At 39.7% G+C, this 24,245-nt stretch overlaps 1 long non-coding RNA gene across 3 annotated transcripts in view; it reads right to left on the bottom strand.

Moving 5' to 3' along the window:
- LOC123628839 overlaps window positions 1-23,798 on the bottom strand; it is a 48,693-nt gene extending 24,895 nt beyond the window's left edge. Inside the window, exons 1-4 of one of the 3 annotated variants that reach the window (XR_006731763.1) lie at window positions 23,759-23,798; window positions 11,956-12,070; window positions 7,646-7,719; window positions 5,562-5,636 (exon numbers count right to left, since the gene is read on the bottom strand). This is a non-coding gene — a long non-coding RNA (uncharacterized LOC123628839). Of the gene's footprint in view, window positions 1-5,561; window positions 5,637-7,645; window positions 7,720-11,955; window positions 12,071-16,566; window positions 16,704-23,758 lie in introns of those variants that run through there. The other 2 variants (XR_006731762.1, XR_006731761.1) reach the window with 2 other exon arrangements.
- Between the last annotated feature and the right edge of the window lie 447 nt (window positions 23,799-24,245).

The following is a 24,245-nucleotide window of genomic DNA, read 5'->3' as shown; positions in this document are numbered from 1 at the left end:
CCAGCTCAGAGTAAACCAAGACCATCGACCAAAAACGGTGCTCGGGACGACCCACCAGTCCCACCAGAGGAGAAGCTCGGAGTCGGAGGGCCCAAAGGGGCCGTGCCAGTACCCAGCGCCCAGTTCCGGCTGCTCCTTCGGTGGTCCTGAGTCTTCTCCGAGCCCCACGCCCGGGATTCAATCTCCTCAACGGAAAAGAAACTGAACTCTGTATCATAATTTGAAAGAGATTTAATCTGAGCCAAATTTGAGGCTCATGACCTCGATCCACGCCCAAGTGGCCTATAGGGAAAGTCATAAATCAATACGTGGGAGGCATACATCCCTTTGGCCTGAAGACTTGGGCCATTTGCAAGCGGGGGCTTGAAGGTTATAGGCAGCGGTGGCAGGGGTGGGGGGGTGAGCCTCAAAATTTTATTTTAGTTCACAAGGCCCCCGTTTTGGCCAAGATATGTCAGAGATACGACATCTATGGCCAAACTTTTATGACCTTTAACTTCTATATCCACTTAATTTCTAATGACTATTGACATATTGAAGTTTAGTTTCAAAGACCAGTGAATTAGACAAAACCATCTTTTCACAAAATACTTATGACATTTTCATTAAAAAACTTGGTATGGAATTATTTTCATCTACAAGTTTTAATCACAGCCATATACAGATGATCACGTCAACTCTTAGAAAAACCTAGGAAGTTAAAGTAACTTTGAAGTGTTAGTCGCCCATTTTATTGGCATTCCTAAATACACAGATTACAAGGTATAAGCTTTAAACTTATGTTTAAGAATCAGTGTTGTAGTATTTTACGTTATAATCGATCCAAACATTTTATGATTATCTCTTTTAACATAATGAATTTAAGATTTTCAATTGTAGGAAAATTTTATTCATTTGTATTTACCTACTTTATCTTATCTATTCATTTACCTTAGCACTTTACTTGGATTCCAGCTATTATTTTTAGTTACTTTTCTGTTTGTCACTTTTGTACCCTCTAAATTAGATCTGTAACACGGAACAGGGATTAAAATATAGTTTAAATTACTGGCTTTTCAATCTTAAACTCGTAAATCTTACCGAGAAAAGCAAGTAAGTACTTCAGTGACACTTAGTAGACAAATATGACATCACTTTCAAACGTTATAAACCTAGTAGACGTTTTACAACATGCCATTAGTTCGTTAAAACCTTCCAAAATGTCACGTCCCAAAACAGAATTTATTGACATCATAGGGATCAAAGTGTCTTTGGCCCCCAAAGTCTGGGAGCAAAGGCCCCCAAAAGGTCCCCATGAAGACCTGTTGAGAATTTACTGCCGTGAAAGTTACTAGGAGAAAGGATTAAAACTTATGCATGGACACCTTCAGAACGAACACTCAAAGGTGCAGGGGAAACTGTCCATTATTTATGTTTAAAGCATGGCCAGTGCAGTAGAAATGACTGGCCCAAAGGGGGTGCGCTCATTCTAACAGGCAGAGTGGCAGAACCAGCAAGGCTTTTACATTTAGATTCTGCTTGGCCTCTCTCCAGTGTGCCTTCCTCCCTTCTGGGCTGCAGGGCAGCAAGGCCCTTTCTGGCACAGGGTTTTACGGTAAAACAAAGTAAGAACAAAGCAGGTCAGATAATTACTTCATGGCCATTTTACATAGACTAAGTTTGGGTTTTAAGGCTAGCTTTCAGAAAAACAGGGGTTCTGGGCTGTATGACCTGCCTTGGGTAGAGGGATTCTGGTTTTATGGCCAGCTTCAGGGAGGGGTTGGTACAAGAGGCAGGCAGAGGAGGCAAGGTCAGAACATTTTTGCTCCTGAAGCCTTCATTTACGTTTTCTGAATCCCACATCAACATAAGATCACGGGAGTGCAGACTGAGAGAGAGAGAGACAGAGAGAAAGAGGAAAAAAAAAAAAACGAACTCTCAGGCCAGTCCTCAGGACCTCAATGATACAAAGATGTAGCATGCTTTTTCCGTGAGGATCAAGATTAAGCTGTCTGGAAAACAATCTAAATGGTCTCAGAACAATTTTTCGGGGGAGGGGGGGCTGTACACTTGAGTACACACAATATTTATAAGGAGTAAGACTGTTTTGAGATTCTCTAGATTGTAATCTCCAATCACTTTTCATCTTAAAATAAATTACTACACAAAAATTAATAATTTACAAACGTTTTCCCCAGACACAAACTTTATCACAGCCACATAATGTACACATAACCTGCTCGCTTGTAAAGTGTGGGACAAAAATGGACGAGACCAAGGGAAAACCTAAGCTGTCAACTTAAGCTCTTCTAACCACAACTTCTAGGACAACTCTGAGTCCCTAACAGTCCAGTTAACATTACATGACACTGCATTTAGAAACACCTTCTGTGTACCTCTCTCTAGACACTGAATCAGTGGAGGTAAACTCTATCTGCCATTAGGGTTAAAAGACCAAAACCGAAATATTTTCATACACCTTTGACCAATAACTGGCATCAGGATCTCCAGGTAGCCTTTCCATTGTAAATGCCGTAAACAGTGAGTTATCTGGACATCCACAGAAAAAGTTAGCAGGGTTTAGAGTGGCCAGAAAAGAAGAGAGAGAAATAGCTCAAGACACTTCAACTCTATATAGCGCGGTAGGTCGACCGTTTTGGCTCTGAATTTTCCTGGATGTAATTTGCCCTTTCTTAAAAACCTGTGCACAAGCATTACCTGTAACCAGCTGGAGCCTTAGCAACACCTGGCACGCCTTCCACTCTTTTCATTTCCGGAACTACTTGCAAGTAGAGGCACCACACACCAACTGCGGTGCCCCATGGGGGTCATTCTCCCTTGTCTTTCCTCGATTTTGAAGGATGTCCCATTTTTTCCTTCAAAGAAGCAACCGAACTGTAACACGGGGTTTGGTGTCGTGGATCAGAGTGTGCTGCTTGTGGGTGGGGCTCCTCAAGGTCTCACCACTGAGTTGCTCCCACCCTCTCAGGTGTCTCAGGTTTCTCTCTCGAAGGTCTAGTACCTCCCGAGAGGGCTCCAAACGCCGAGTGATCAGCTCTTATATGCGTTTCCTGGAAGAGCCTTCTTTTAATTAACGTGTGTGTGGGGGGGGTTCCCTATGGGGCCACTCGCGCCTCGGGGAATTTCCCCAGGCAACTCCCACCCGGGACCCTGGTTGCCCAGGGCTGCCAAGGCTGGGAGGAGTGAGGTTGCCCCTTGTCTTCGGAGCTGAGGAACTCAGTCTCTCATTTATCTACCAACAAGACAGTTCAGTTTCCTCTTTGAAAAATGCACAGCAAAGCCAATTGAGATTAATTTTAGGATAAAAAGACAAGGGAGAAGACCCTTTAGGATGCACCTCCAAATCTAAGTTAGGATCCCAAACAACAATTCCTAGGAAAAGAACGAGCTCAGAGTAAACCCAGACCATCGACCAAAAACGGCACTCAGGACGACCCACCAGTCCCACCAAAGGAGAAGCTCGGAGTCGGAGGGCCCAAAGGGGCCGTGCCCGTACCCGGCGCCGAGTTCAGGCTTATCCTTCGGTGTTCCTCAATCAAATTAATATGTCAAACTGAAAATACTGTAGAGTCAGAATTAAGTAAAACAAAGCCAAATGGGGGCAGAAAAGTGTCATGTGCAGAGAGGAGGAAGAGAATGAACACACAGAGATGCAGAGGCAAGAAACCATATTAACTGCTACATGAGAAGGGAGAGGAGAAGCCACAGTTCCCAAACCTTCTGTTTAGGTCCCCATGTAACCTAATTCTACTTTGTTTCCTTCCTTCCTACTGTGGAAGGAAGCAAACAAAAAATTCACCCTACATATGAAAGGTCACTGAGATGAGAGGAAAGGAGTTTCCAGAAAGAAATGACTAATTTAAAGAGGCCAAGGAGTCAAGAAGGCAGATGGGGAAAGACCAACGAAAAGGTCACCAGTGACAACGGAAAGAGCAGTTCAAGTGAAATTGTAAAAACTGAAGACAGATTATTAGGACAAAGGAGAGAAGCAACCAAAGAAATTGAGACATTGGATATAAATCACTTTATTGAGAAGTCTGGCAATAAGAGCACAAGACAGATAAGGATAGTAACGTCAAAGGAATGCGAAGTCAAGTGAAAATCCTGTCGGGATAAAGAAGGGCTATGCCTGACTGAGAGTAGAGACAAAGGTCTGTGAATGGAAATGGAAACGGTAATGGTATAGAAAAGGAACGTGCTAACTCCAGGAATTAGGAAAGGATTGGAAAACAGACCGAGTTGAAAGAGATCCCTTTATCTTATTAAGGGAAAAATTTAGATTCATTTATTCAACGAATATTTTTCTTTCATCCATTTATTAAAAAGGGATTTGTGCTGATCTATAAATTCAAAGTAACTCCAGTAAAAATCCAAGTAGGATTTTTGTTGTAGATAGACAAGTTGAATTATAAAATTTATATAGCAAGACAAAACAGACTAGAACAGCCACAATTTTAAAAAATAATAAAGTTAGAGGACCCATTCCACCTGATTTCAAGAGTTACTATAAAGCTACAGTAATCAAGGCCATGTACTATGGGTGGAAAAATAGATAAAAAGTTAAATGGAACTGTCACAGTCTAGAAATAGATCCACACAAATGGGGCAACTGATTTTTGGCCAAGGTGCAAAGGTAATTCAATGGACATTAGACAGTCTTCTCAACAAATGACACTGGCACAATTCTATATGCAAAATAGAAACAAATACAAAGAATCAAAACCAGTGCAATTCAACCTGAAACAATATATAAAAATTAACTCAAAACCTTTGTGACCTTGAATTATGCTAAGAGCTCTTAGCTACAACACTAAAAAGTTATAAAAGCAAAATTGATAGTTTATACTTTACAAAAATTAAAACCCCTGCTAAGAAAGACACTGTTAAGATGAAAAGACAAGGCACAAGTTGAGAAGAATTATTTGCAAATCACATATATATCTGATAAAAAATTCAAAAGTCAGTAAGAGAATAACTGAATAAAAATGAGGAATACTTGAACAGGAATGAAATACTTACACACACAACAGCATGGATCAATGTCAAATGCATTAAGCTAAGTAAAAGAAGCCAGACTACTGGGGATACATAGTATGGTTTCATTTACATGACATTCTGAAATAGGTAAAATTTTAAGAACAGGAAATATATCAGAGCATGACAGAATTTTCTGGAATGATGAAACTGTTCTGTATCTTGATTATGGTGGAGGTTACTTGCCCGTATGCCTTCATCTAAAGTCATGGACACCAAAATGTGCATTTTACTACATATACATTGAAAAGAAAGGTCTGTGGATGCCTACGGGATCGCAGGCATTTTGCTGAGAAGTGGAAAGAGCGAACAAAGCAAACTTCCATCATTTTCCACATCGTGTTTAAAACCTCAGTGAGGTAAAGATGAGGGCATAAAAAAATAAAATGACTGCATTTTATGGTTTCAACAATTATGAGATAACGTTAGCTATAAAAAGTGATGAAAGTATAATAATTAGTCACTTATAGAGTAGCACTATTCAAGAATAAAGAATAAAAAAAAGACTGTAAAGCAGCAGTCCCCACCTTTTTGGCATCATTCCTTTCACAGCCATCTTTACATCACTGTTTTCTTTTTTTTGGAAAGCAAGAGATGCATGTCTAAAATACAAAAGCAGAAAACCAAAAGATTTTTCATTAACGACTTTAAATTACCTCAAACTTAATTTTGTAACCACTGGCTCAAATATAGTTTTCACAATAAAAAATGCTCTTATAAAGGATGATATACTAAGCCGGGCATGGTGGCTCACGCCTGTAATCCTAGCACTCTGGGAGGCCCAGGCGGGTGGATCGCTCGAGGTCAGGAGTTCGAGACCAGCCTGAGCAAGAGTGAGACCCCGTCTCTACCAAAAATAGAAAGAAATGATTTGGACAGCTAAAAATCTATATAGAAAAAATTAGCCGGGCGTGGTGGTGCATGCCTGTAGTCCCAGCTACTCGGGAGGCTGAGGCAGTAGGATCAGCTTAAGCCCAGGAGTTTGAGGTTGCTGTGAGCTAGGCTGACGCCACGGCACTCCCTCTAGCCCGGGCAACAAAGCGAGACTCTGTCTCAAAAAATAAAAAATAAAAATAAATAAATAAATAAATGGTTGATATACTTAGCTTGAAATCAGGAAGAATGTTTATTTAGGATAACTAAAGACAAACCAAATTGAAGATGAGAAATAAAAGATAGTAAGCATTTCTCATGAATTATCTCCTATTAATTTTATATTAAAATTTAATGTAAAACATTTGCAAAGCTGATATATGATAAAGTTGCAGAGATTAGCAATCTGGGGACCACTTATACTAAAAAAATTAAAATTAACTCCTATGTTCAAACATAACCTCCAGATGACTCAAAGGCCTGCAATGTGAAAGTCAAAATTTAAAACATTTACCAGAATATTTAAGAGAATATCTCTATGGCCTTGTTGTGGGGAAATATGTAGACCAAAAAAAAAAAAGAGTTGGAACATCTAATCAGAATTTTAGCCATGTAACTGAGACAGTCGGGCAAGAGCTATTCCTACAAAAGCACAGACCTAGACAGTGGCACGATACGTACCAAATCTGAAAAGTGGCTGTTTTCAAATGATGGGACTATGGATAATTTTTTATAACCTCCTTGTATTTTTGCATTTAATTGTATTTTCTAAATTTCCACACAGTATGTATAATACTTAAGAAAAAAAAAACCCACAGTTTGTTTTAAGGATTCAACAAGATACTGAAAGAATCTTTCACATCAGGTAATACTACTAGAATTATACTACTACTTTACTATAATGAAATGTATTAATACCACATTAATGAGTAAAATTTAAAAAGCACATACTCTTAGGTGACTCCATTAAATAAAATTAAACACCTATTTTTTAACAAATTTCAGCCCCAACTACAAACAGGATTCTCTTAATTGATAAAGACTTTCATATCTGAAATGAACAGCCAGCACTTTTTATCAGAAGACAGTAAAGGTATTTCCATCACCATTGTGATTTGAATGATCTGAGAATGTCACAAAATAGAAAGTAGCAACATATATATTGGAAGAGATTATATATAGATGATGTAGCCATCTACCTAAAAAGTATAAAAGTGTCATCTAAAAATCAATTAAAATTAGAAATAATAGAATACAATTTTCTGCGCATCTACTATGTGCCAGGCTTTACTCCTAGTGCTTTCCATACTTAACTCATAGTTTCACAACAACGCTATGACAGTACTATTAACCTCACTTTATAGACAAAGAGGAGGCTGAGGTACAAAAAGGTTAAGTAAATTGCCCAAACTTATTCATGAAGTTGCTAACAGACCTGGGAATTGAGCCAAAGTTATCTATTTCTGGAGCCCATTCTCCTTAACTAAGGCACTCTAATAACAAGCTACAAAGTATAATCAAAGAAAGATCTGATTAAGAACAGCACAAACTAATGACTGCAGCTATTTGTCTATAATGACTGCAACTATTTGTCTACGTGTCCCCCTATACTAGCCTGGGACACTCCTGTGGGAATGGCCTTTGACTTTATCACCACTGTGGCTGATGTCTGCTACAGAACCTCTAGTGAACAGCAGGCACACAGCAATGCACATTTGACTGAATTTGGGAAACACACCTGTAATTAGTAGAAGAATCATAAATTGAAATTTCAGAAACTTGGTATTTCTGCAAATGAGACCTTCAATCAGCCTAAAAAAAGAGAAATAACTTTGTGAAAAGTAGAAACACAACAAATAATCATAATATGAACAATTAACAAATTTATTTATTTATTTATTTATTTATTTTTTTTGAGACAGAGTCTCACTTTGTTGCCCGGGCTAGAGTGAGTGCCGTGGCATCAGCCTAGCTCACAGCAACCTCAGACTCCTGGGCTTAAGCGATCCTACTGCCTCAGCCTCCCGAGTAGCTGGGACTACAGGCATGAGCCACCATGCCCGGCTAATTTTTTTGTATATATATTTTTAGTTGGCCAGATAATTTCTTTCTATTTTTAGTAGAGACGGGGTCTCACTCTTGCTCAGGCTGGTCTCGAACTCCTGACCTCGAGCGATCCACCCGCCTCGGCCTCCCAGAGCTAGGATTACAGGCGTGAGCCACCGCGCCCGGCCACAATTAACAAATTTAAAAATGAAGTTCAAAAAAGAAATCTTGGCATACTTCAGATACTGAAGGACAGAGACCACCAATATGTACCAAATAACCTTTATCTCTTCGTAAGGGTTCAGCATTCATTTCTGCTTGTAGAAAAACTCAATATACCACAGAAATGATCATTATTGTATTGACATGTTTAAGAGAAAATGAAAAATTGCTAAATATTTCATGATTTCTTTTTACTATCACAAAGCTTATTATAAAGTTATCAGCAAATATCAGCAAGACCAGACTAAAGACCAAAAGCCTGGAGTACAGTGCTAAGATTTCTGGGCCTTAACCATATCTTAAAAAATAAATGGGTTGGATTAGTTAATATTAAGTCTCTCATAGCTCAAATAAATAAATTACATCTAAATGGAGTAATCTGTTACAGCTGTCCCTTGGTATCCCTGGGGGACTGGTTCTAGGACTCCCTGCACATACCAAGATCTGAGGATGCTCAAATCCCTTATATAAAATGCCATAGTATTTGCATATAATCCACACACATCTTCCTGTATACTTTAAATCATCTCTAGATTACTTATACTACCTAATACAATGTAAATTCCATGTAAATTGTTGTTATGCTGCATTGTTTAGCAAATATTGACAAGAAAGTTGGTTGAATCCATGAATACAGAACCCATGGGCTGACTGTACATCACGACTAAAAAAGTCTGTCATTTGTCCTTGGTTCAGAGAAGTGCTGTGAGAACACTGGATGTACACAGGATCTTAACTCCTTAGTGTTAGCACTGGCTAGAGCTAGTGGTTTCAGAGACTTCTTTACACACATTCCTTTGCTGGGGAAATAGTGCACCAAGAAAATCTTTCAATCAGATAAATATCAACAGCAGGTATTATATAACTTGTGATAATGTTAAGAGCACATACGAAAAAAAGAGACAAATTACTTGAGTTAGACAGCATGATTTAGGAAACCACAAATACTAGGATTATAGATAATTTTTTTCTTCCTTGACAAAAAAAATTCAAAATTCTCAGACTGCAATCTCACAGTCAATATTGTGAAGGGAACCTGGTCTGAAATCAAAAAAGATTCACTAAATTGAGATTTGAATTACTAGCAAATCCTATACCTGGCACATAGGGAGTACACAAATATTGTTGAATGAATCCATGAGTACTTTTACTTATGTTTTAATGATTTTTAAATAATAATGGGAGATTTGTAAATTTTATTGTGCTCAGTAAGTAAAATAGTAACAAGAGTAGCCTAGCACTTACTGAATGCTCCAGGCAACATGCTAAGCACTTTATATACACATCACCCCACATGATTCTCCCAACCACCCCATGAGGGAGCTATTATTAATATTATTTCCATTTTACAGATGATGATACTGAGGTCATAGAAGTTTAGGTCACAAATCTGTTAAGTATTAGTGCTAGGATTCAGGCAGAGTCTTTCATCTTTAGGTAATTAATACCTAACCTTCTTCATTAACTTCATTTAATTTGTTAATCTCTTTGGATTATAAATGTATTCTACAGAGAAAATAGTGAAACCACCTAGCTTTACATTTTTATATTGCAGTGAAAAAGTAGTAAAGAGATACAGTACAGTAAAGGAGTCAGAAGGTATACATTACACCTATCACCTAACCCTTCACTAATTCAGTACAAAATACCTACTGGACACTCTATGGGCTGCATGTTGTACTTGGCAGTGAACAAAAATCCTTGATCTTGCTGAGCTAATATGTAAGGGTGGGAAGGCAGTCAACCAAGTAATTAATCAAGTATCAAGTAAGCAAAACACACAGTATTGTGACAAGTGATATGGAGAAAAATAATGCAAGAAAAGAAAAAAATAGTTACAATAAAATCAGATGATATAACATTAAGTTTGGTATATGCATAAAGAAATGCATTGAAATGGTCACTAAAATATTCATTACTGCAGGTTGGAGAAACTTCAGGTAATTTTAATTTTCTTATATTTTCATATTTTATTTAAAAATCTTAATAAGCCATTATTTACACAAGCAGAAAAAAAATAAAACCATTGCTAATATGGAAAATTAAAAAACCCACAGAAACATATAGATAAAAATAAAGGAAGGTAGCATAACTATCACAAGAAATGATAGAATAATCACAGGCACTAGAGAAAATTCTAACTATTATAAGCATTTAAGGACTATCTAAAGATGCAAATATTCCTGAAATACATGAAATTATTAAAGTGAAGGAAAGCAAATAGTTTTCATCACTAATACGGATTTGATAGATTAGTACTGGTTACCTGATGAAAACTGAGAAGTTGGTTTTGTTCACCAGGTAACCACACCTGGAAAGTGTCCAATGAGGGCTCAGTGGAAAACAATGCAGCTTATCTACCTGCTAACTAAATCTTGGATTTAAGCTTTTAGCAATTTTCTGCTCTTTAAAATGTTGACCTCCAGGCCGGGCGCGGTGGCTCACGCCTCTGGGAGGCCGAGGTGGGTGGATTGTTTGAGCTCAGGAGTTCGAGACCAGCCTGAGCAAGAGTGAGACCCCGTCTCTACTAAAAATAGAAAGAAATTATCTGGCCAACTAAAATATATATATACAAAAAATTAGCCGGCCATGGTGACGCATGCCTGTAGTCCCAGCTACTTGGGAGGCTGAGGCAGTGGGATCGCCTGAGCCCAGGAATTTGAGGTTGCTGTGAGCTAGGCTGACGCCACAGCACTCACTCTAGCCCGGGCAACAAAGCGAGACTCTGTCTCAAAAAACTAAAAAACAAATAAATAAATAAAATAAAAAGTTGACCTCCAACTGGCCAATTTCTCATTTTGTATACAGAAAAGCCACAAACAGGAATAAAACATTAAAACAGCTCAGGCACTCAACACAACACAGAAGCAGGTAAGTATTATTTTACAAATAGGTTAGGATTTCTCAGTAAATTGTTAAAGCAATCTAGTGTAAACTTCGGATTCCATCTATCTTGTTCTATTTGATTTTCTTGCCTTCCTGAGAAGTCAGCTCCTGTCAGGTTTTCTTTAGCATCAAACCAGCCTTTACTTATTTCTTGGTAATTTCTACAGTCTCATAAATTGAAAACAATGAGCTATGAATTACCTATAATGTTTAACCCTCTGAAAAGTTATCTAAAAAGCATGATGAATCACTATGATAATTACTTGTTTGACATACAAATCTAAAGATGAATATTAAGCAAAATAAGAAAACCAAGCATAAAGATTCTGTGAGAAGGGATTTCAGCAGTCTCAAAATAAAAAGTTCTTTTCAGTTTGAGTGATCTGCTTCTTAGTTTCCCTGTAATTAATATTGATTCCCAGTTTATTAAAACTGTTACTTTTCTGATTTTTCAATTATTCTTTACTGGAAAAAAGACATTATATACAGAATAAGTGAAAACTTCTTTAAAAGGACTAAGTAGTGCTGCAGCTCTTTATATCATTAAAATTAATGATCTTTTTGGAATGACCATAATCTCTTTTCATAGAGGAGAAAACTAAAAAAATGTACACAATTTACAGAGATACAATTAAACACAAGAAAAGTTTTCAAATTGGAAACATGAAGCAGAAGAATAAAAGTCCATATTATTATTCAGCATTATCAGATATATTAGGTGACTTTAAAGACAAGTCAAGCAAAAATAAGAACATACTTAACATTCACAATCAGAACGATGGCATTGTAGTCTATTAAAAATATTTATTTTGATTTAATGAATAAACACTAGAGATATTTTAAACCCTGACTGTTTTCTGGCAACTATGAAAGGTAATATATTTTTATACTAACCTTTATCATCAAGTTTCAGTTGATCAAAGTCTACATTTATATCACCATTTTTTAAACCGTCTTTCTTGGCTGATGTATTTTGTTTAGGATGACTCTTGTCAGATAACAAAGATATCTGAGGATTAAGATGATAAAAACAATAATAAGAACTAGCAAATACTGCACTCTTACTATGTGGCAGGCACTCTTCACTGGCATTATTTAGCCCTTACAATAATGAAGGCTATGAGAGTAAAACCATCAACTTGACTTCACAGATGAGGAAACTGAATCTAAGAAACTCATGCTGCCAAGTCACAGTTAACAAGAATTAGGATTTGAACCCAGTCTGTGTATAGTTACTATGTGCTAACACTAGTATTTTGCAAAGTGTGCCAGATACACACTAGAAGTACTTGAGATAACTTTGGGAGGTACATATAAATATTAATAACATTAACCTTTAACAGTTATGTATTTAATTTAGTGCATGTTTATGTATGTCTTTTATTTATGGGAAATAATATTTCTTATATTTCTTATATGTAAGAGTGAATTATTCTTCACACTTAAAATTTCGTGAAAAGGAGAATCATTTAAAGAAAAATACAGAATAACATTATAGGTAACAGGGCTATGGTAAATTGTGAAGACGGTAGAGGAATAGCTGAAATTTAGAAATACTATACTGGCTTTCATGCATAACTAGTTAATTTAATGAGACAGGGACTAAAATGTAATCCCAACTTAAAATAGATATTGTTTTATAGCCAAAAGTAAGATTATAAAAATTATGTTACGTCTACATCTTGTAATTTTAAAAATAATTTATTCTTCTCCCTAAATAAGCAGGTTATACCACTGGTACCACTGCAATGAAAATAAAGCCCTTAAGAATTATCATATAGTACTAAATGTATAAACTGTTTAAGGAAAGTATTAATATGTAAGAACTTTAAGTACATAAAAATCTAGTTATGAATCTGTTAATTCTTTGTGGATAAGTGAGTTTTTTTAAAAAACAAATTTAACAATAGAACAATTTGTTAAAGCAATTTACTTTTTATCATTCATGTTAGTAGAAAGCAACATATATTAATCAAGTATTTCACTTTGGACTTGGGAATCCATCTTGGGGGATTACCTAAGACCACTCAAATAATGAAACCTTAAGGTTAAGACCAAAGTCAGAAAAGCAGAAATAAACTTCAGCTTTCCTATCCCATTGCCTCCTGGCTTGATAATGGAATATAACTTATGTTACTATAACACTTTATAATTTGCAGGGTGTTCTTATATAGATTAAACCATCTTTCCTGATTGTCATTTGACCAAGATTCCCTTGGTGGAATAAGAGAGAATGAGAAAACGTATGAGAGGCATTTAAAGACTATTTTCATCATTTCAACAAAGGAGAAATTAAAACTTTGCCCTGCCTAAAATAAATGGAACATTACTTTATTCTACCTCATGACACGAAGGTGCAAGATATTAATTTTAACTACACTCATGCAACATGATGGTGGCTATATGTCACGGATTTGCCTGGGGCAGTCCAGATTTATACCTATTTCTGTAGTGAATGATTAACATTACCATTACTCTCTTTCATCCTCAGAAGTCTAGTGATTTGGTGATAAACTTGTTTACCCTACTCAACATATATTGCTGATATCTGTTTGATTAGGCTTAAACACACCATTACGTTCCTCCTAATTAAAGTAAGCTATAAAGTAAGCTAGTTGAGTGAAAAGAAGGATGTCAGAGTCTCTAAAAATTATAATTTACTTAAGCCATAAAATTAAAGATTTAGGGCTGGGCACTCTAAACTTCTGACTTCTGTCACTGATGGTTTGCAATGTGGGATATGCTCTCCTGAGGGAGGATCAAAATGAACCCCCCCCCCGCCCCCCCGCCAGCAGACACATCTACCTCGATGAAGAAAACACCAACATTTCAAATATTCCAACAATTACAAAATAGGATAATCCTCAGCCTCAAAATATTATGAACTACTCCAACACAGGAATAATACTTTAAAAACATTTACAGTGTTTTCTAAAGTACAAAAAAATTCATTATGAATCCTGATGTCTTGGAAAAATTATTTTAACATATCTCAATGCTGTTGATTGTCAAGAATTCTGATGATGCGCTTATCCAAAAAAAAACATGCCAGGCACTTTTTATTTAACACACCACAGCCTGCTTACATTGTTCTTTATCATCACTATTAGATTCGTATCAACACCAGACTGATAGCAGTAAACTGTCAAGAAATATACATTTCTTCCTCCAAAAAATACACATTTAAAGAAAAACTATCACAACTCTCTACTACTAAAATTTGAGGGATTTCTTTCCTTATTATTCCTAGGAACAACAATCATAAAAAGCTAATAGCCAGTAAGTCTAAAATCTGAAAGGTCTATTTGAACATATACATTATTTTCAACAATGTACAAACTATTATAAGCATTGACAAGTCAAAAGGGTCCACCAACATACAAAAGCTAACTGCAAAAAAAATAGTAATCTACATTATTTTGTAAAGATCAAGGTTGGCTTTGGAGTGCATTAACTCAGACTTCGGAAGAGGCCAAATATTGTTTTTAAACATATATAAATAAGATAAAAATAGGCAATGCAACCTTAGAATAAATGCAATACTAAAAATTTCATCTTCTTTTTAACAAGCAGTTTTATCAGTTGTAAAACTACAGGTAAAGTCCATATATGGAACCACAAGTTATTACTAATAATCCTTCTAATTTCAGCACTATCAAGTTAATACTGTATTTGTTTGTAAATAGTAAAGAAAAGGACAAAATAAAATTCCTGAAATGGTGCTTTACTTAAAAACGTTTCTTATGGAAAAGGAATCCAATGTTTATCATCAGTGATTTTTAAACATAGAAAATATTGTTGTTGCAAAGATTATTTACAGAACACAGAACCAGAAATACATGACCTTTCAATAAATACACCGTACTAAAATCTTCTTGTGAGAGAGAGATAATAAAAACACCAGTTTGTTAAATCTCTTCCTCTCTTCTTTTTAAAATGTAGATAGATTTTACTAAACAGACAATATGAAAGTGTAACCCAATAATCTTAGCCCTTTTAAGCTACTTATTAACTTTTAAATAGACTGTTAGGAATTTACAGTTCCTGCAGTTCACCTGCCATCTTTCCTAACTTAAAGCAGGCACTAGGCGTTTAAGACAGCCTCCACTTGCAACATCGATTATAAGAACTTTATGCTCGTTTTAAAAAAGGATTATTGTGAGTTTTGTTCATCCCCAGAAACAGCACTCAACACAGATCTCAGCACATAATAGATGTTTAATGAATATCTGCTGAGGAAATGGTAATGTTTAATTGTGTTAGTGCAACATTAGTTTTTTTTTTTTCTCCTTCAATTTACAGTTCTCCCTTGTTGGAAAAGAAACTAAAGACCATACCAGTCCCTCAAAAACACATAAACAACTTTATTCACAATGAAAAATAAAGCTGGGTCTCAAAATACAATCCCAGCGCCTCTTTATGTTCTCCATTATTTTTAAACAAAATGAGAAATAAAGCCTGTTTTTAAGAAATAGATAATGTATACCAACTTTCCTCAAAATAAAAAATTCACGTTTCAAACTTATTTTCTATGTTAGTAGCACTGAGAGTAACAACTAATTTTCCAAAGTATGCATATATTGGGTAAAAATCAAGAACAAGCATATAAACAAAACTACATGTTTTTTCCTTAATCTTAGGCAAAATGGTATGTGCCTACATTTTACTAGATGTGAGACCCGCTTTGTCTGATGTTTCCAGATTCATTCGTTCAACGAATATTTTAATGAGCATCTACTGTATTCCAAGCCCTTTAACCTTTAAATTTTGCAAGCTGCACAGCACCTCCGAATTCCTCTACGAAGCCTTATCATTTAAAATAATTGCGAGGTAATAAGGAACCTCAACACTGTTTCTTGCACATATTTAAGTCAGTGGATTGGGGCGCTTTTTCAGCTGTTAAAGCGGCAGAGCGAGCCGCTACCCACCACGCCCGGGACCAAAGTCACAACCCGCAGCCACAGCCGGTGAAACCACCTGCGGGAGTCGCCCGCGCTCCTCCGACGAGGCGGCGGGACTTTCGCTCCGAGCCCGGCGAGCTCCGCGGCGGGACCCGCGGGCGGGACGCGCCGGCACCTCGGGCGACAGTCGGGGCTCCGGAGCCCGGGTCCCCGCCCCGCCAACCCGCACCAGGAGACCCCGGGCGTCCCTGCCCGCCCCTCGCACCACCCTCGCGACCGCCAGACCCGCCAAGTGGGGGAGGGGTCCGCATTTCCATGTCCCCGCGGCGGGCGCTCGGCCGCCTCAGTGCCCGCCTGCCTGAATTCCGAGCTGAGCTCGCGTCGGTTCCTCAGAGAGAATGGACTAAACCCAAAGGGCGGTCCTCGGGGAGGAGACCTCGCCCAAACCTGGAAGCGGAGCCGCAGGCGCAGCCCGCAGCCCCCAGCGCGAGGCTGGCAGGGCCGGGCCCCCTCACCGCGGAGCCCTCGGGGACCGGGGTTCGGGGCTTCAGGCCGCCGCGCAATGGCCCGAGAGGGGGAGGCGCGGGGCCGGCGCTGCACTCACCGTCGCCATTGTCTCGGCCGCCCGCTCCGGCAGCCCCGCTCCCGGGCCGGCTCCGCGGCTCCTGCCGCCCCCAGGCCCGCAGCTGCGCTCCCGGCGCGCTCGCCGCTTCCGCTTCCCGGCTCCCTCCGCCCCGCCCAGACTCGTGCGCAGGCGCAGGCACAGGCGTCGCGAGATCCGAGAGCGGCGGGAGGGCGGGGCTCCGTGACGCAACCGCCGCGGCGGCCATGCCGGGCCCGCCCCAGGCCCGCCCCAGGCCCGCCCCACCCCAGACAGGCCCCGCCCCAGCCCCGCTCCGGCCCCGCCCCAGCCAGGCCCCGCCCCGGGATGGGCGGTGGTGGCGGCACCCCCACCCCCACGCCGCGCAGCCGCTTCCGAGGCGAGCCGCCCGCCGGCAGCAGGGGGTGGAGCCTGCGCGGGAAAGCGCGCGCAGAAGATGGCGACCGAGCCTGGGCGGGAGCGCGCGGGAGCCTCTTCCCCGCCCGGCCTGCAGGCGGCTGCGGGTGGCGCCTGCCCGGCGCGCAGGGGCGCTGTCTGCCCGCTCTGTGGGGCGCGGCCGCGCCCTGACGAGGAAGCGGGGGCCGGGCTGGCGGGGGACGAGGTGTCTGTCAGTGGCAGGTGAGACCTCGAGGTCCTGAAACCCTCCGACCACTGTGTTTTTCAATGTAACAGTCAGAATCGTTTTGTCATTCACTGGCTTCAGGCCCAGCACATCCAGCTGGCATTTTTTTTTTTTTTTTATACAGAGTGTTGCTTTGTTGCCCGGGCTAGAGTGAGTGCCATGGCGTCAGCCTAGCTCACAGCAACCTCACACTCCTGGGCTTCAGCATCCTCCTGCCTCGGCCTACCCAGTAGCTGGGACTACAGGCATGCGCCACCATGCCCGGCTAATTTTTTCTATATATATTTTTAGTTGGCCAGATAATTTCTTTCTATTTTTAGTATAGACGGGGTCTGGCTCTTGCTCAGGCTGGTCTCGAACTCCTGACCTCGAGCGATCCACCCGCCTCAGCCTCCCAGAGTGCTAGGATTACAGGCGTGAGCCACCACGCCCGGCCCTGGATTTTTTAAATAGACTTCATTTTTTGTTATTCAGATATTGTATCACAAAGTTTTTTTCTATTATCTCCTATGTACTACACCATATTAGCATAATGAAGGAAAAGTATCACATCATCATATCAATTCTTACAGAAGGAGCTTTAAACAAAATACAATGCCATTTTTTTATCTAAAAACCAAACAAGCTAGGTATAGAATGCAATATTATTAGCATGATAAAAAGCACTTATGGAAAACACACAGTGAACATTATCTCAATAGTGGGGACTGAAAGCTTTTATGGCTAAGATCAGGGACAAAGCAAAGATACTCACTTTCACCTCTGCATGCAACATTATACTGAACAACAAATCTGGAGGTATGACATTACGTGACATCAAATTATACTACAAGGCTACAGGAACCCAAACACCATGGTACTGGTGTAAAAAACTGAGACTAATCCAAGGGAACAAAATAGAGAACCCAGACATAAAACCATCTACCTGGCACCAACTGATTTTTGACAAAGCAGAAAACATACACTGAGGAAAGGAAGTCCTATTTAATAAATAGTGCTGGGAAAATTGGATATCCATACGCAGAAGAAGGAAACAGGATCCCTCTCTCACTATATACAAAAATCAATTCAAGATGGATTAAAGACTTAAATGAAAAGCATGAAACCATAAAAATTCTAGAAAAAAAGTAGGAAAAACTTTTGTGACTTCAGCCAAGTCAAAGAATTTATGATCAAGACTCCAAAGACAAATAGCAAAAACAAAAATAAATAAATGGGACTTAATTAAATTAGAAAATTTGTACACAGCAAAGGAAATAACCAACACCCTGAATAGACAACCTACACGATGGGAGAAATACTCATAAACTATACATCTGACAAAAGACTGATATCCAGAATCTACAAAGAACTCAAACAAATCAGCAAGAACAAAATGAACACCCTCATCCGAGAATGGGCAAAAGACTGAAACAGACATTCTTGGAAAGAAGATAGACAAATGGCCAAGAAACATATGAAAAACTGCTCAACATCACTAATCACCAGAGAAATGCAAATTAAAATTACAATAACGTACCACGTTACCCCAATCAGAATAGCCATTATTAAAAAGTCAAAAAACAGGGCCGGGCACGGTGGCTCACGCCTGTAATCCTAGCACTCTGGGAGGCCGAGGCAGGTGGATGCTTGAGCTCAGGAGTTCGAGACCAGCCTGAGCAAGAGCGAGACCCCGTCTCTACTAAAAATAGAAAGAAATTATCTGACCAACTAAAATATATATATATAGAAAAAATTAGCCTGGCATGGTGGCGCATGCCTGTAGTCCCAGCTACTCGGGAGGCTGAGGCAGTAGGATCGCTTCAGCCCAGGAGTTTGAGGTTGCTGTGAGCTAGGCTGACACCACGGCACTCACTCTAGCCCGGGCAACAAACCGAGACTCTGTCTCAAAAAAAAAAGAAAAGTCAAAAAACAATAGATGCTGCCACAGATGCAGAGAGAAAGGAACGCTGATACATTGGTGGGACTGAAATTAGTAGAAACTCTATGGAAAACAGAATGGAGAGTCCTCAAAGAAACAAATGTAGACCTACCATTCGATCTAGCAATCCCACTCCTGGGTATCTACTCAAGGGAAATGAAGTCATTTTATCCTGCACTCGAATGTTTATAGCAGAACAATTCACAATTGCAAACATGTGGAATCAACGTAAGTGCCCTTCAATTCATGAGGGGACAAAAATGTGTGTGTATATATGTGTGTGTGTGTGTGTGTGTGTGTCTGTGTGTGTGTGTGTATGTATATAAATCATGAAGTACTATTCAGCCATAAAAAGGAGGGAAACACCAGCCAGAGCAAGAGTGAGACCCAGTCTCTAAAAAAAAAAAAAAAAAAAGAAAGAAAGAAAGAAAGAAAGAAAGAAAGAAAGAAAGAAAGAAAGAAACAAAAGAAAAGAAAAATAAGGCAGGCATGGTGTCATGTCCCCGTAGTCCCAGCTACTCAGGAGGCTGAGACAGGAGGATCACTTCAGCCCCAGAGTGTGAGGTTGCAGTGAGCTATGATCATGCCATTGCCATGTATCCCAGGAAACAGAGCAAGACCCTATCTCTAAAAAAAAACAGGACTGAAGTAATGTCATTTGCAGCAATGTGGAGGGAACTAGAAACCATTATCCTAAGTAAACTATCTCAGGAAAGAAAAACCAAAAACCATATGTTTTCACTAATAAGTGGGAGCTCCTAGGTGGATATACATGGACACAAAGCGATATAAACGACATGAAAAACCTATGGGGGGGGAGAGAGGGAGAGTTGTTGTAAGATAAAAACTTGCCCACAATGAACACTATTCTGGGGATGGACACACCAAAACCCTTGACTTCAGCATCATACAAGACATCCATGTAACAAAAAGACTTGTACCACCTTAATTAGCATTTTGAAATAAAAAATAACATTGTACTGAAAGTTCTATCCAGAACATTTACATAAGAACAGGAAATAAAAGGCATCCATATGTGAAAGGAAAGTAAAACTATTCACAGATTCCGAATCACATGATCTTAAGTATACAAAATCCTAAGGAATTAAAAAAATTATTTGAGCTAGCAAACAAATACAGCTTAGTCACAGAACAACATATTAATGCACAGAAATCTATTTTATTTCTTTAGACTAGTAATCGACAACGGGGAAATAAAATTAAGAAATAAATTCCATTTGAATAACATCAACAACAATAATCCAGTTAGGAAAAAACTTAACCAAGGTGCAAACCTGTATGTGGAAAATTACAAAATGCTACTGAAAAAATTAAAGAATATCTAAATAAATGTAAAGACAGTCCATGCTCATGGACTAGAGACTGAATGTGTTTGAAGATGGCCATACTACACAAAGTGATCTCAAATTCAATGCAATTCCTACAAAAATCCAAAACGGCCTTTTGGCAGAAATGGGCAAACTGACCCTAACATTCAGATGGAATTTTAAGGGAACACAAATAACCAAAATCTTCTTGAAACAGAAAGACACACTTGGAGCCTCACACTTCTCAATTTTAAATCTTAAACCTTACTGCAAAGCAACAGCAATCAAAACAGGTTGATACCTGCATGAGGGTACACATATAGATCAATGGAACTGAACTGAGAGTCCAGAAATAATTCCATACCTTTACGGTCAATTGATTGTAAACAAGGCCCGAGGTCATTAAATTCAACAAGTGATGTTAGAGAACTATCCACATGCACAGGAAGGAAACTATACCCTCACATCACATCACACACAAAAAAATTAACTAAAACAGTCCAAAGCCCTAAATGTAAGAGGTAAAAACATAAACTCTAGAAGAAAACACGAAGATAAACCTTCATAACTTTGGGTTTAACAATGGCTTCTTAGATCTGACACCATCAACACAGCAAGTAAAGAAAATATTTCCTCAAAATTAAAAACTTTTGGGAATCCAAACACACCACCAAGAAAGTAAGATGACAACCCACAGAGGCGTGTTATATGTGATAAGGGTCCATTATCAAGAGTATATAAGTAACTTTTAAGACTCAACAGCAAAAAGACAAACAACCCAATTACAAAATGGACAAAGAGCTTAAAATACACACTGCACGGAAAAAGACAAGCAAATGGCCAACAAGCACGTAAGAAGATAGTACACATTATGAGTTATTATGGAAATTCACATTCCAACCACAATGACATACCCACTCACACACACTAGAAAGGCTACTGTTAAAAAACATTAAAGATATGTGTCAGCAAGTATGCAGAAAAACTGGATCCCCTTAAACACTGCTTGTAGAAATATAAAATGGCACAGCCTGTGCGTAAAATAGTTGAATGTTCCCCTCAAAAATTTATAAGTAGAATTACCATGGCTCAACAATTCCATTCCGAGGTATACACCCCAAAGATTAGAAAACAAATGTTCAAACAAGAACTTGTACATGAACATTTATAGCAGCTCTGTTCACAATAGCTGAAAGGTGTAAACAACCCAAACGTCCATCAACAGATGGATGGATAAACAAAATTCGATACATCATAAACTAATATGTTTATTATTCATCCATCAAAGGGAAAGAGAAAACTGAAATGGAGCAGTTGTTATGGAACACAATATGGCAATACCTCAAAAATTAAGGATGGAATTAACTTACAACACGGTGATTCCACTTCTTGGGTATATACTGAAAAGAACTGAAAACAGGGACTTGAATACCCACATTCATGGTAGCATTATTCACTGTGCCAAAAGGGCAACACAAGTGTCCACTGACAGATGATCAGATAAATAAAATGTGGTCCATCCACACAATGAAATATAATTCAGCCTTAAAAATGAGCAAATTCCGACATATGTAACAACACGGATGAACCTTGAGTCATCGTGCTAAGTGAAACAACCCAGGCACACAAAGACAAACAGAGTATGCTCTAGTTATGAGGCACCTGGAGTAGTTCTCAGGGGCTAGGGGGAGAGGAAATAGGAAGCGGGTGTTTAAGGAATACAGGGTTCCACTTGGGGAAGATGAAAGAAATTCTGGAGATGGATGGTGGTGATGGTTACACAGCAATGTGCATGTGGTTCATGCCACTGAAGTGTGCACTTAAAAATGGTGAAAATGGTGAATGGTGTATGTATTTAATCATACAGAAAAAAGGAATGAAGTACTGATGTATATCGCAACATGGATGAACCTCCAAAACGTCCTAAGTGAAGGAAATCAGACACAAAAGGCCACATATTATATGAGTCCATTAGTATGAAATGTCCAGAGCAGGCAAATCCACGGCGATGAAAAATAGATTAGTGCTTGCCAGGGACTTGGGGGACAGGGCAAGGAAAGTGACTTTGTAATGGGCTCTGAGTTTCCTTCAGAGGAAGAAGAAAAGCATCTGGAACTATTAATAAATACATGGTTGCACAACACGGCCAATGTATGACACTCCATTGAATTATATATTCACAAGTGGTAAAAATGGTGAAATTTTAAAAGGTGCTTTCCAATATTTACATACATTGTCATAGTATGGACTAGGACTTTGTCATATCGATTGGTGATGTAAACATAAGTGTGCAAACCTGAGATACCTCGCAACTGGTGGACACACGTGTGCACACACACGGCTAGAGAACACAGCAAGGTAACATGTGGTTCAGTAAATTCTTATGAAATTTCCATGATCAATTAGGCCATTTGCCTTTCATTTGGCAGTGAGATTTAATTTTTCTTTACTAATTATCTAAAATATAAACTGTTTTTGACTACTATTTCCTTGGTCTATATATAAATCTGAGTCTCACAAATGATACACTAAATAGTGAATTTTTTTGTCTTTTGAAAAATCACATTATCAACTTTTCTACTGTTAGATACTACAAACTGCTGTGACTTTAAGGCTCTAGCTGGGCAAACGCTTTGAAAATTTGCTAAGGGTGTCCACTGGGTGGATGCCTTGAGAGACCCTGAATAAAAACCCTGAGACACCAAAACCCGGCTGTGTCCCTGAAAGTGAGAGCAGAGTAGACTGCAGGCAGCTGGGGTAGACTGTGTGGGAGAGGGGAGCAGGCAGGACCGCTCAGGGTCTGGAGGCCATGGCCAGTCCTGCGTTGTTTCTCCAAGGCCAGTAGGAAACCACTGGGAAAGTTATAAATCAGGAGAGCGACATGACGAGACTTGAGTCTGTAAAGCGCTGTTTGCCTTTGTTAGGTTGAGACCACCAGTGTGTGTGTGTGGGGGGGGATCTGCGCTCCCCCTGGGGGGCTGCACTGAGAGCACGGCATAAACACAGGGTGTTCCTGCCTGGAATGTGGGGTCTGCGTCTGCTCAGGAAGAAGCGCTGCCCAGACCAACCTTGGAGTCATCTCTGCTCTTTAGATCTGCCAAGGCTGGGAAACTGAGGGATAGTCTCAGAAACAGTTCCAGAAAAAGAAAACTGGAACCGAAGGGAAAGACACATTTTTCTCCCAGTTGGGGAAGGTGGTGAAGTGGGCCTGGTGGATTGGACTGTCAGGGAGAAAGGTGTGTTTCCTGATTTGGGGTTAACAGTGATGACCTGGGAGTGTGTGGCTGCTGCAAAACACACGGTGAAACACACGGGAGTACCTACCGTGCAGTCGCAGACCTCACACAGCAATGACGCTGGAGACTCTGAAGGCAGGACACAGAGGACTTTGTGCTGCGATGGCACGTTCCCTGGAAGGAGGAAATTACTGTAAGGAAACTACATTTGTGAACAACCACCTGAACACCCTGGCAGTTAAACAGAGATGACAACGAACTCCCTCACAGAGGCTGAGCCAGACCCACGTCCAGCTCAGAGTCTGATACTCCATTAGGGTAGAGAGGCCACCGCGTGCACGTCACACCCGTGGCTACCACGTCCTGGGCGTGGGGGACCTCAGTGTGGTGGAAACTGTGGTTCCCCATTTCCAAATGTCCACCCGGAGCCCCTCCGGGTCTCTGAGGACCGGCCGCCCCTCAGCAGGCGGCTGCAGACAAGAAGACACTGTCCCCGGGGCTGGGACCGGAAGGTGGCACTCACCCTCGGGGCCTCACGTCTGGGCAGGGGAGAGCCTCACTCACTGGCAGCCGCA

The sequence above is a fragment of the Lemur catta genome, chromosome X (genome assembly GCF_020740605.2).
Source record: "Lemur catta isolate mLemCat1 chromosome X, mLemCat1.pri, whole genome shotgun sequence".
Classification (NCBI taxonomy): domain Eukaryota; kingdom Metazoa; phylum Chordata; class Mammalia; order Primates; family Lemuridae; genus Lemur; species Lemur catta.
The sequence above is the reverse complement of the archived record's forward strand: the minus strand, read 5'-3'. Positions and strand labels throughout refer to the sequence as shown.